Source organism: Macaca thibetana, chromosome 4, assembly GCF_024542745.1.
Source record: "Macaca thibetana thibetana isolate TM-01 chromosome 4, ASM2454274v1, whole genome shotgun sequence".
Lineage (NCBI taxonomy): Eukaryota > Metazoa > Chordata > Mammalia > Primates > Cercopithecidae > Macaca > Macaca thibetana.
The window spans coordinates 24,401,747-24,410,932 of NC_065581.1; the positions used below are offsets into that span (position 1 = coordinate 24,401,747).

Below are 9,186 nucleotides of genomic sequence, written 5' to 3' on the forward strand. Positions count from 1 at the left end.
GACTGTGAGACCAGACTTCTAAAACCTTGACGGAGAACCATCCTCCCACATCAAAACTGAGGATCTGAATTGGTTTTTAAGAAGGAGGCCCACAGGTTATTTCATTATGGAACTTAATGAAAATTACACTGATAGTAACTTCTAACCCCTTTATTACAACCAGCCGAACCATCACTACTCCACCAACAGAGCCAAAAGCAGTGTGGTCTCAGGGTAACTTTACTATTTTATTTGGGCTTACCACCAATTAGGTGGTGTAGATGGTCTCTGACTTATGGTGGTTTGACTGATGATTTTGCAACTTTATGATGCTGCCAAAGTGATACACAACCAGTAGAAACCAACCTTTGGAGTTTGAATGTTGGTCTTTTCCTGGGCTTGTGATATGCTGTAGAATATTCTCTTGTGATGGTGGGCAGCAGAAATGAGCAGAGCCCCCAGTCAGCCAGGTGATCACCAGGATAGGCGCTCAATACTCTGCAGTGTACTGTGTTGTCCGATGTTTGTGCCCAACCCTAGGCTAATGCACAGGTTGTGAGAATGTTTAAGGTAGGCTAGGCTAAGCTTTGATGTTCGGTAGATTAGATATATTAAACGCATTTTTGACTTATATAGGATATACCTATAGTGGCCGGGCGCAGTGGCTCACGCCTGTAATCCCAACATTTTGGGAGGCTGAGGCAGCTAGATCACCTGAGCTTAGGAGTTTGAGACCAGTCTGGGCAACAGGACGAAACCTTGTCTCTACTGAAAATACGAAAAATTACCCGGGTGTGGTGGCACATGCCTGTAATCCCAGCTACCTGGGAGGCTGAGGCACAAGAATCGCTTGAACCTGGGATGTTGAGGTTGCAGTGAGCCAAGATCATGCTACTGTACTCCAGCCCTGGCGACATAGTGAGACTTTGTCTCAAAAAAACAAAACAAAAGATACATCTATAGACAGATATAGATATGTAGATACAGTTATAAATAGACATATAGAGATATAGGGATAGAGATCGATAGATATATCTAAATGTGTGTGTGTGTGTGTATCTATATATATATATGCACCTTTTTTTTTTTTTTTTTGAGACAGGACCTTGCTCTGTCACCGAGGCTGGAGTGCTGTGGTGTAATCTCGGCTCACTGCATCCTCGGCTTCCTGGCCTCAAGGGATCCTCCCTCCTCAACCTCTTAAGTAGCTGAGACTACAGGCATGCCACCACGCTCGGTAAATTTTATTTTTTATTTTTATTTTTTGAGAAAGGGTCTCACTATGTTGCCCAGGTTGCTCTCAAACTCCTGGTCTCAAGTAATCCTCCCACGACAGCCTTCCAAAGTGCTGGAACTACAGGGATAAGCCACTATGCCTGGCCAGATATTTTCAATTTATGATGGGTTTATTGGATGTAACTCCATCACAAATTGAGGAGCACCTGGACATACTAAGAGGCGACAAAAGGGCTGCCCTCCTCAATCTCCTTTGCTGGCGCTTCCTCCACCTCCGCGGTGTTGTTTGGTGTGCCTTGGAGACTGTCCTGGGCCCTTGTCTCCTCTCTCTCCCTAGGGAATCTCCTACATTCCCATGGCCTCCCTTATTAGCTATATGCCAAAACTCCTACATTTCTTTATCTAGCCTAGACTTACTTTCTTCCCAGGTCCAGACCAATGTACCCAACTGTTGTTTTTTTGTTTTATTTTTGTATTTGTTTTTTTTTTTAATTTGCTTGCTTGTTTGAGATGGAGTCTTTCTCTGTTGCCCAGACTGGAGTGTAGTGGTACGATCTCAGCTCACTGCAACCTCCGCCTTCCAGGTTCAAGCAATTCTCCTGCCTCAGCCTCCCGAGTTGCTGGGATAACAGGTGCCTGCCACCATACCCAGCTAATTTTTGCATTTTTTGTAGAGACAGGGTTTCCACATGTTAGCCAGACTGGTCTCAAACTGCTGACCTCAACTTATCCACCTGCCTCGACCTTTCAAAGTGCTAGGATTACAGATGTGAGCCACTGTGCCCAGCCCAGCTGTTTATTCTGTTGGATATTTATGTGGCAATGTCGAACTCAACATGTTCAAAATGGAACTCCCAATCTAAACCCTCACTTCCTCCAGGGATCCCTGATTCAGCATATAGCATCATAATTCAGCATCTTGCTCCTGCTAGAAGGATGTAATAGGTTTCATCTTTATCTTCTGTTATGAACTGAATTGCGTTCCCCTAAAATTCATATGGTGAAACCCTAACCCCCAGTATCTCAGAATGTAACTGAATTTGGTTAAGAGGTAAAGAGGTAAAGGCCTTATCTCCACATGGGGTTAACTTTATTAGGGTGGGCAAAATGACTCTATTAGGGTGAGCCCTAATTCAATCTAACTGGTGTCCTTAAAAGAAGAGGAGATTAGGACGTGAAGAGATACCAGGGATGTATGCACAGAGAAAACCATGTGAGGACACAGAGAGAATATTGACATTTACAAGCCAAGGAGAGAGGTCTCAAAAGAAACCAACCCTCAATTTTGTAATCTTGATCTTGGACTGCTAACTCCCAGAGTTGTGAGAAAATTAATTCATGTTGTTTATGCCATCCAGTCTCTGATATTTCGTTATGGCAGCTATAGCAACCTAATACATCTTCCTCTTATTAATCACCAAGTCCCACCCACTTTACTTCCTAACTATCTCTTTACTCTAACTTCACCATATCCATTGCACCTGCCCTAGCCCAAGCGTCTGTCAAATATTTTATGGATGCCTGCTACATGCAGCTTTTCAAAGATCTCTCTGCTTTCACTCTCACCTCTCTACAATCCAGCCTCCAAAAGGAGGCCAGAGCAATCATTTAAAAATAAATGTAGAATCCTTTGCCCCTGGTTTAAAATCCTTCAAGAGTTCCCCATGTCTCAAAGAATGAAATCAAATCTCCTTGCCATGGCTGACAAAGCGTGAGACCAGCATGACCTAGTTCCTGCCTCCCACTCTGGCCTTATCTATAGTCACTGCAGTTCCTCATCCACCCTGCTCCAGGCACAGCTACCTCTGACAGTTATTCCAACACACCAAAAGCACTAGTCTGCCCACACGATTTTTCCCCCTGGCTGGAAATTTTTCTTAGTTCCTCCTTTTCATCTGGCTCAGTGTGCCTCACACTACGGATTAGGTTCCCATCCAGAACTGCTTCATCTCAGAAATGTTATAGTATGAATATCCTACTCTGACCATAGCCTCCTTAAAGCTTTACACCCACGATGATTATATTCTCCCAGCAGACTCCTCCTGGCTGCTCTTCCTTCTCTATGCAACCAAGGTTGTGTAACTGATCATCTGAAACCACTCTAACTAGGACTTGGAACATGCAGGACTCATGGGGTGTAATCATAGAAGCCACTTTATTTTTGTCACCTGTAGTCCCTTTAATCTTGCTGAGTGGGTCTAGTCTTTCTCCTGCCTCTTGATAACTTGGGCAGGTTCCATGGCTTTTCTGGTCCCTCAGTCCTATGTTCTACTCTAGTAACTCAGTAACTAAGTTACTCAACTCACTAACTTAAAATGTCCAGTCCACATGATAATTTCAATTCAGTAATTTCCATTGTAAGATCCAATATACTAATCAACACTTCAATCTTCATTCAAAGGAAGACTTGGTCCCTCTTTCCTTATTGGGCGTGGAGAAATTTTGGTGTAGGTAGAGATCCTGTGCCAGCTCCCCCATCCCTTCCTGCTACCTTTCTTACTCCATGGCTGCTATTTCTGACTCTGCTGGGGTAGTAAGGCAAAGCAAGATGAACCAGAAGCTTTCATTGGAGATGGCATCATGCCCTCCAGGCAGGGCAGATTTATTTTATTTTGTTTTTGAGACAGAGTTTCACTCTTGTCGCACAGGCTGGAGTGCAATGGCACGATCTTGGCTCACTGCAACCTCCACCTCCTGGGTTCAAGCAATTCTCCTGCCTCAGCCTCCTGAGTAGCTGGGACTACAGGCATGCACCGCCACACCCAGCTAATTTTGTATTTTTAGAAGAGATGGGGTTTCACCATGTTGCCCAGGCTGGTCTCGAACTCCTGACCTCAGGTGATACACCCACCTCGGCCTCCCAAAGTGCTGGGATTAAGGCGTGAACCACCGTGTCCAGCTGGGGCAGATTTTAAAGTAGACTTTCTTTGTGCACAGGTTCACATTGTAAAGGGTTCTCCAGAGGACTGCTCTTCCCCCCCACCATATGGTTGCCATTCCCTTGATAAGGGCAGTGCCCCTCCAGATCACTTTGAGATCTGCCCCTTCTTGCCTCTAAGAATATGCTGCTCCTTGGGGAATAATCCCAGGCTGATATTCTTGTCACATCTGCACTTCAGGCTTTACGCACCTTTAGAGAAAACACAGTTACTTTCCTGACACAAAGAGTCTATTACTTGCTCAGGTGTGAGTCTATAAACTCTTCAAGCTCCTAGAGTGGGTCTTAAGAAGCTCCTCTCACTGGACTTGAAATTAGTGGGCAAGCACCTCCCTCTACACCTTCTTCCTGATAGTGGAGAGTGGGGAAGTGGGGATCAAGAAACATAGCTTTTTAGCTCAATGTGCCATGCAGCCAAGAAGGTAAGGAAAGAGATGAAGAAATGTTGAGGCTAGATTGTTATTATATAGATGCAGATATCTTCTGGGATTCTGTCATGGCTTGGGATAAAAGGGAAGACAGTGATCCAGGTGTGACAGCCTGATGGGTTCTTCCTGCCTGCTGCACAGCCATTAATCAATTCACTGAGACTGAGGCTGTGCAGTAAAACAAGAGTTTAATTGATGCAAGGTCAGCCACACCAGAGATGAGGTATTACTTGAACCAGTCTCCCTGAAGGCTCAGAGGCTAGGGTTTTTATGGACAATTTGGTGGGCAGGGGGCTAAGGAACAGGTGCTGCTGATTGGTTGGGGATGAAATAATAGGGGCTGGAAAATGGTCCTCAGGCACTGAGTTCTCTAGGTGGGACCACGGGACAGGCTGAGTCATAAGTCACAAATTTGGGTGGGGTCAGTCTGAAAAACATCTCAAAGGACCAATCTTAGGTTCTACAATGATGATGTTATCTATAGTAGCAATTGAGAAGGAACAAATCTTGTGATCTCTGGCCACATGACTCCTGAACAGTAAGGGATTATAGAAAATATGCCCACATTTTAGCAGAACTCAGACTCCTTCCATAATCCTAATCTTGGGCCTTTCAGTAGTCTCATGAAGGTGGTTTCAGCCCCAAAACAAGCAGGAAGAGGATCAATTTAGGGTGGGACTATTATCCTTGCTTCAAAGTTAAGCTATAAGCCAAATTCCTCCATGGTTAGTTTGGCCTGTACCTAAGAACAACCAAGGACAGCTTGGAGGTCAGAAGCAAGATGGAGTCAACTATGTCAGATATCTCATACTGTCATAATATTTGCAACGGTGGTTTCACAGGTCCCTTTCCCTACTACTCTATTACAGCTGCTCCTATGAAGATCACCAATAAGTTCCACAGTGTCATGTCCAATATAGACAATTCTCATTTCTTACTCATCAGAAAACTTTGACATAATTTATCACTTCCTCATTCATGAAACAGTAGGGGCCATGAGAAACTTCTCTTTCAACCACTGAAAGTTTGCTGAAAAAACCCACAAAAGGCAGACTGATTGGAGAAGATGCAAATTGTATAAATGTGTATACAGGGAGAATCACAGGGTGATTACCCAACCTCCAGCAGGGTGAAGAAGCTTATATACAATCCTGGCAAAACAGGCTGTGGGAGAGAGTAGAAGAGGAATTCTATTGACAGGATTACTAGGGAGAATGAATGGATCAGGGAACAGAGATGAACATGAACATTACCTTGTCAAAGGGTGTGTTCAAGCATGGTTACATTCTTGGTTTTTCAGGGAGGAGAAGAGACAGTTTTTCTTTTTAATGGGTCTGGATCTTAGGTTAAAAAAACGTTAACTTCATCTTTAGAAGACTCAGTGGGTGGGGGGTGGTGTCGGCGAGACCTTGAGGCTTCTTCAGTTTAACATGTCAAAACATATTTTGGGGTAGCAGTTTCTGAACCCCAACTAAATAACTTTCTTTACTTGGCTCCTAGGATTCCACCCTCTGATTCTATTTCTCTTTCTTTGTCACTCCTCGTACTCTTCTGCTGGATCTATCTCACCTTCTTAACAATTCAATATGAGAGGATCTAGAGCTCAATTGTACGACTTTTTCTCTGACTCACTTCTTAGGAGACTTTTTTTTTTTTTTTTTTTTTTTTTTGAGATGGAGTTTTGCTTTCCCCCAGACTGGAGTGAAGCAGGGCAATCTTGGCTAACTGCAACCTCTACCCCCTGGGTTCAAGCGATTCTCCTGCCTCAGCCTCCCAAGTAGCTAGGATTATAGGCACCTGCCACCATACCCCACTAATTTTTGTATTTTTGGCAGAGACGGGGTTTTGCCATGTTATCCAGGCTGGTTTCAAACTCCAGCCTCAACCTCCCAAAGTGCTGGGATTACAGGGGTGAACCACTGTGCTCGACCTTCTTGGGAGATCTTATCCAATCTTGTGGCTTTAAATATTCTATACAGTCTCAAACATAACTATGTACCTCCAACACCTTCCTTGAATTCCAGACTGCTTACTTGACATCTACACTCAGATATGTGTCTAGGAAATCTCTCAAATTTAATATTCAAAACCAAATGGCATGCCATAGATTTTTGTTGTTCTCGTTGTTGTTGTTGAGACGGAATTTCACTCTTGTTGCTCAGGCTATAGTGCAATGGTGTGATCTTGGATCACTGCACCCTCTCCCTCCGGGTTCAAGTGATTCTCCTGCCTCAGCCTCCCGAGTAGCTGGGATTACAGGCATATGCCACCACACCCAGCTAATTTTGTATTTTTAGTAGAGATGGGGTTTCTCAATGTTGGTCAGGCTGGTCTTGAACTCCTGACCTCAGGTGATCCACATGACTTGGCTTCCCAGAGTGCTGGGATTACAGGTGTCAGCCACAGTTTTCAATTAAAAACTGCTCCTTCCCGAAATTCCCTATCTCAGTAAATAGCACCACCATGTCCCTGCTGTTGGGGCTACACACTTTGGAGCAACATCTATGCCTCTCTTTCTATCCCACCTGCAAATGTTGTCAACTCAGCCTTCAATATATGGTACCAAGCCCAACCCATCTTCCCCTCTCCACCATCCCCACCTTAGCCCAAACCATCATCACCATCTCTTTGCTTCCACAATTGCCTCTCTGTAGTCTCTTTCCTACATAGCCAGAGTGACCCATTTAAACATAAATCAGATTGTTACCTCTGCTCATTACCTCTCTGCTCGAAGTCTTCCAATGGTTTTCACCCTTCTCAGACAAATCCTTGCCATGAATTACAAGGCTGTACGTCTGGACAGGTTCCAGAGTTTTCTTTGGACTTTGCAAACGTTATCTTAGAGCTGTCTCATTGTGCTGGGTGCAAAGTTTTTGTTTTAAAGAGAGAGTTAGCACATATTTTATCAAAGAAACGTCTCTGAAGGCATGTAATATGTTTGAAATATTTATCTCATCATTAAAGCTTTAGTAAAATGAAAAATCTACCAGCCATGTTCTCTATACTTGGGAATTTCCAGACTTCAACCCCTGGAAGCAATGATTAAAGTTTTTGTTTCCTTCAATGCTCAAGTCAAACATCCTCTCTTCTGTGAAGGCCTCTCTTTGTGCACTGCCCTCCTACTCCATCCCCGGTCCCAGTACCCTGCAGAATAAAATGTTTCTATCTGTGTCTCCTCAGCTTCGTGTCCATACGTAGATATTGAAAGGAAACCTGTGGAACTTGTGTCTGCTTTGTATTACTACTGTGGAAGGGACAATAAATTTATTAACCCGTATTTTTAAAATGTGCATACATATTGTATTTAACCTAAGACTAACTTTTTTCATATTTTAAAGACTGGAATTGAGCTATGTCTTTCAATCTACATGTTTAGAAAGCTTAGCTTATCAGTGTTTTTTTTTTCTTTCTTGGTAGTACATAAAACAATGGTACCTTAAAATTGATGCTATCTTACATTTTATTAAATATGGAATATAAATCTTGTGTCTATGCTCCTCATTCTTTATAGCAAAAGTTTAATACATGACATCACTCCATATGATGGTTGATTATTTTTGCCACTCTTGGGGCTCAAACAATAATACCCCAAAATATGATGTTTTGGCATGCTGAGTCTTCGGTGTTTGTTTGTTTTGAGATGGAGTCTCACTCTGTCGTACAGGCTGGAATGCAATGACATGATCTAGGCTCGCTGCAACCTCCACCTCCTGGATTCCAGAAATTCTTATGCTTCAGCCTTACAAGTAGCTGGGATTACAGGCACCTGCAACCACGCCCGGCTAATTTTTGTATTTTTAGTAGAGACGGGTTTCGCCATGTTGACCAGGCTGGTCCTGAACTCCTAACTTCAAGTGGTCCACAACCTTGGCCTCCCAAAGTACTGGGATTACAGGCATGAGGCACCACGCCCGGTGGCATGTTGAGTCTTTGAATTAAAGGAAATTAAAAGGGTCTCAGAAGGAAGCCTAAAAATCAAGGCCTCTCTCTCTCACCTTCCCCCTTCCTTTTGTCTCTCTGATACTCTTACTTTTTCCAAGCACCTGAAGGGGCTGTCTTTTCCCGCACAGTCAGATAAGGAATTTCCTTATCTGACAGAGAAAACTTCTTTTCCAAAGAAATGCAATTGTCTTAAAACCCCTTCCCTAGGAATCGCATTAAATAATCAGAAGAGATTAATCACCCAGAGAAGAGAAAAAAAACTGAAAGTCATAGCCACACTCAGACTTTTCATCGATACTTCTGAGGGTAGCTCCAAGAGACTACCTGGGAGACTTTACGTATATAATAGGACAATTTTTGTTCAGAGTGAAGTTTCACAGCTTGTCCACAAGCTATTGTTTGTACTTCTGTCCCACTGAATGTCCAAGGAGAATCATTTGCAAACCACTGTCTGGCTTTCGGGCCCCTTCATACCTATCTCCCTCTACTCAACAAAGAAGGGTATACAAGCATCTGGACCTTATTGAGTTATTGAGAAATCAGTCTTCTGTGATTTTTCCCTATGCACGTTAAGCACATTTTGTATGCCTTTTTCTCCTACTAATCTGTTCATTCCAGCAACCTTCAGAGGGCAAAAGTGGGAGCTTTCCCTCTTGCTCCCTA

General features: G+C 43.4%; 1 protein-coding gene across 2 annotated transcripts in view; it reads left to right on the forward strand.

The window, feature by feature from the left end:
* Positions 1-9,186, forward strand: part of ACOT13 (acyl-CoA thioesterase 13) — an 812,642-nt gene that overhangs the window by 510,568 nt on the left and 292,888 nt on the right. The gene's annotated exons all lie outside the window — the stretch shown is intronic.